The 5,074-nt window shown below is 32.9% G+C and overlaps 1 protein-coding gene across 7 annotated transcripts in view; it reads right to left on the bottom strand.

The window, feature by feature from the left end:
• Nucleotides 1-5,074, bottom strand: part of LOC117178007 (UDP-galactose transporter senju) — a 315,812-nt gene that overhangs the window by 274,259 nt on the left and 36,479 nt on the right. The window lies entirely within an intron of this gene.

The following is a 5,074-nucleotide window of genomic DNA, read 5'->3' as shown; positions in this document are numbered from 1 at the left end:
CTGCCGTCGATGTCAGTCAGTGCGAGTAATGTGGCTAAAAATTTGATATATAAAATTGTTTGAATTTAGCACTGGCTTATTCATACATAGAATAATCGAAATGTGCGATTTATAACGATTCCAACAATATATTTCAAATAATATAATTTTGGTTTATTTCTTAAACAATCGCATTTCTCAAAATTATCCTTAAATAATTTTGCACTTCCAGTTCAAAAGTAAAGGGTGATTTTTGTTGTTGTACCCGATTTTTTTTTGAAAAAAAAGAAAAAAAAACTCATTTTTTTTTAAACTTCTTTTTCTTAAAATTCGAGTTATACAATTTAAGTCACTTTTTGAAAACAATTTCTGGTAAATGACCACCGCCAGCAGCCACGCACAAATCAGCCCATTTTCGGCGTTTTCCATTACCTTTTCCAAGTGTTTCCGGTCCGATTCCAGCGATTTCTTCGAATATGTTGGCCTTGAGTTGCTCGAGAATTTCAGGTTTATTGACATGAACCTTACTTTTTAAGTAGCCCTATAGGAAAAAGTCCGGAGGCGACAAATCAGGAGACCGTGGCGGCCAGTCGTAATCGCCCCTATTCGAAATCAAGCGGTTCGGAAACATTTGCTTCAATAAATTCATTGTTTCACCGGCGGTGTAGCAAGTCATGCCACCGTGCTGGTACCAATAGTCAACCATGTCATTCTTCTTGAGTTCCGGCGCCAAAAATTGTCGAATCATTCATCGATATCGCGCTCCATTGCCCGTTACCGTCGCGCCACGGTCATCCTCGAAGAAGTAAGGTCCAATGATCCTATCTGAATAAATACCACACCAAACAGTAACTTTTGGTGTAAACGCTGCTACAATATTGGCAGGCGGCGCGCAATTTTTAAATTAAAAAAAAACTTCGGGTACAATCAAAAAAATCACCCTGTATAAATAGTCTCATTCCTAACTTAATTTTAAAACTCAATAACAAACAACATACATTTTTTTATTACTGAACTAATTTTTTATGTAAGTTCATTAAAAATACTATTTCAACACATAAAAAGCAGCATATGAAGGATTTCTGCCAAAGCAGAAAATTGCATTTGCTGAAGTGTGGACAACATTTTCTTAACTGATTTAGATAAATTTTGATACTAATTATTCTTTCTTTTAAAAGTAATATGTATTTATCTTTTTGTGAAGAAATTGATTTTTTTGGTTGAAAAGTCAACTGTTTTAGAAAAAATATATTTCGTATTTGGTTAAAAATACATTCTTTGTAGCTGAAGACTCATAATTTTAGTACAGAAATAAATTTTACACGATATATTAATTATTTAAAAAAATTTAATTAATAAATTAAGAGTTTGGCCTTTTTTTTAGAAGTCAATTTCTTTACCGGGTCAAGTAAGAATGTCTACCGGATGACTCTTTTCTACGTTGCTTTACAAATTAACAAGAACTATTAATTACTTCAACAATTTTAATTTTTAAAATTAAGAGTTTGCCCTTTTTTCTATAAGCTAATTCGTTTAGGGACTCAACTAAGAATGTCTATCGGATGATTTTCTATGTTGCTTTGTAAATTTACAAGAAATATTAATTATTTTTAAAATTTCAATTACAAAATTAAGAGTTTGCCCTTTTTCCACAAGGTAATTTGTTTTCGAAATCAACTAAGAATGTCCATTCGATGACTCTTTTGAATGTTGCTTTGTAAATTTACAAGAACTATTAATTATTGAAGCAATTTCAATTGAAAAGTTAAGAATTTGGTTTTCTTTCCACGAGTAGGCTCCATTTTTTAACATAACTAACTAAGAACATCTTTACGATTTTTTTTTCTATGATGCTTTGAAAATTTGCAATTATTAATTATTTAAAAAATGTTAATCAAAATATTTATAGCTTGGATATTTTTAAGGAAGAGGTATACTTTGTTTACGAGGTGAACTACGTATGTCTTTCGATAATCATTTCCTAGGATACTTTGTAAATTTATAATCATTTAAATAACTTTCATAAACATATTGAGAGCTGGGGTATTTTAGGTGCATACCGCTAGCACCTCCACAATGGAATTACAGTATTTTATTGATGCCATAATTTTGGGCTTTTTTGGGCACCAATGACGATTTTTTGGCTCTTTTATTTTTCTCAAAAAATCGGACTGTTAGGTGGATATACTGGCCGCTAGCACCTCCAGTACAGAAAATTTGAAAAACTGAAAAAATCAACAGCGCCAGAATTTTGGACTTTTTGGGCTCTTAAAAAAAGCAGAAATTAAATTTGGAAATACAACCCCTTTCATCTAAAAAGTACCTTTAAAATTACATATGCACCTAAACAAAATGTAAGCATATCAGAATTTTGGGCTTTTTTGGGCTATCAAAATGTGCAAAAAATGATTTCTTAAGAACAACCCCTGGCTCACCAAAATTACCAAAAAAAACTCACGCACCCAGCCAAATTTAAGAATATCCGAATTTCATCTCGAACCCCTAAAAAGATATGGAAAAAATAGCTAAAACAAAAGTGTGCAATAAGTCCGAAAAAACCTATACCGCAGGTCTGATCTAACTTTATGCTCACCAAATATATATATATATATATATATATATATCAAAAGTCAATAATTTTTGTTGGTTAACAACACACTGCCGAAAAAATTCAAAATAAAAAATATTACACTATTCTTCTTTTAAAAAAAACACCGCTGATGTATGTAACCAAATCCTGCTCGGCTGTCTTCAGTCAAAAAACCAAAAAAAAAAGCAAAAAATAAAAATTCAGCGAAAAAACAAAACAATTACGAATAAGTAAAACAAACACTTTCCCAAAAAAGTTGTTCTTATCCCTATTTCCAAGGTAAAATTAAACAACTTTTAAAAACTACCCCTATCACATTTAACGAACCAAGTCTCAACCTCCATCAGCTAAAAACGCCAAAACAAACTGAAATAAAAAATGACTACCCACAACAACTTTTACATCATCTAGTTAATGAATCTATCTCCACAGTAATATTCCATATCAGCTACGAAACTCTATCATTTCATAGGAACCAAGTCTCACCTTTCATGAATTAAAACGGTAAAAAATACTTGAAATTAAAAATAATCACAACAGGAACATTTCCAGGTCCATTAAGCTAGCACCTCCACAATCGAATTTTGGGATTTTTCATAGCTCAGAATTTTGGTCTTTTTTGAGCTTTTTTTATGCGTCAACTAAAACTTCTTGGCTCCAACATTTACAATAAAAAATTAACCCCTTTGTAACACGCATATATGAAATTCTCAAAAAATAACTTTTTTTGAATTTTACAGCTTGAATAGAGTCTCTGATTTTTGGGCTTCTAAAAAATACCCACTACGGTTTTTGGGCTCCAACCCTTAACGTGAAAAATCAACCCCTACATACGGCCCCATACATACGACTTTGCCAAAAATAACTTTTTTTAGAATTTTACAATTTCAATAGATTCTCTGGTTTTTGGGCTCTTCAAAAATACCCACTACAATTTTTGGGCTCCAACTCTTAACGTGAAAAATGAACCCCTCTCTGCCACTTAGATACAACTTTGTCGAAAAATAGTTTTTATTAGAATTTCGCAATGTAAATAGAGTCTCTGATTTTTGGGCTCCTGAAAAAAATCCACTACGATTTTTTGCTCCAACTCTTAACATCAATAATCAACCCCTCTCTATCAAGTAGATACGACTTTGTCAAAAAATAACTTTCTTAAGAATTTTTATTTGTCAATAGAGTCGCTGATTTTTGAGCTCTTAGAAAATACCCAAAGCAGTCGGTTTTTTGAAAAAACAGCATATTGAAAATTTTTTATTTTACATTCTCAGACAGTGTCCATCAGACAGTATATTTGTTTCTTTTGGTGTGGTTACCATGTTTCCGAACATACCAATGACCAAAGTGTTAATACCAATTGCGAAAAGATGGGACTTAATCAGGGCAAACACTGAAATCAGACTAGATGATTTTCTGGGAGCTGGAGATTTTATGTTTAACCAAGTATACTTTCGTTTCAATAGGCGAAATTGCACAAAAATGTTCGGTACACCCATCGGTAACGTGGTCTCACCGATCTTTGCCGATATGGTCATGGAGGACATAGAGTTAGAGGTTTTTGAAAAGTTTAAGCGCGGTTATGGTTATGGTTTAGAAAAATAACTATAAATGAACATTTAGCTGAGGTCAAAAATATCCTTTTTATGAATCATTATCCGGAATGGTTTGTTGAAAAACATCTTAATTCAAGATTGAGGCAACTGAGCACGAGAGATGCGAGTGGTAAATTACCGAAAAAAGATAATACTGTAGAATATAATAGATATAATACGGTTGTTTTGCAATACTGCAGTAGGACTCACAATTGATGAAATGGGCACTGAAAGAGGCAAATTTACATACAATTTTTACAATTCCGCGAAAAAACAAAGTTACTATTATACTGGGTAAAGATCAGCTAGATAGATTGGATCACAAATAGGTGATCTATAAGATTTTATGCGCAGAGTGCAAGGCATATGTAGGTAAAACTAAGACAAAATTGCGTCTCAGAAGAGGGGAACACATGAATAACTTTAATGCGTCGCCTAGGGACCATAATGTCCTAACACAATACATTCAGAGGACAGGACATGATTTTAGATGGGATGATGTTAGGATTTTGCACTATGAGAGTAATAAGGACAAACGTGAATTTATGGAGGTTTTATTTATTAAAAAATGTGATAATGCTCTAAATTGTAAAACAACACTTAAAAAGTACGAGGGTGGATCAAATATAAACCGGAATTTTACAAATACTTTTCTTAGCCAATCGCAAGCACTCTCACAGTGTAGGTTCGTGTAATGTAGTGTATTAGGAGTGGGTAAAACGCTTGGTGAGCTGTTCGACTCAGTCAATTCGTCAGTACAGCTATGAGTGAGCAACAGGTTCCAGCGTCCGTTGCACAACGGGTTATAACGAAGTTTTTAACTAAAGAAGGCGTTAAACCGTGCGAAATTTTGACTCGATTGAAAGATCAGTATGGGGATGATACTCTGTCTAAAACTCAAGTGTTTGATTGG

This window comes from Belonocnema kinseyi, chromosome 8, assembly GCF_010883055.1.
Source record: "Belonocnema kinseyi isolate 2016_QV_RU_SX_M_011 chromosome 8, B_treatae_v1, whole genome shotgun sequence".
Lineage (NCBI taxonomy): Eukaryota > Metazoa > Arthropoda > Insecta > Hymenoptera > Cynipidae > Belonocnema > Belonocnema kinseyi.
Note: the sequence above shows the minus strand (reverse complement) of the source record. Positions and strands in the feature narration are given on the sequence as shown.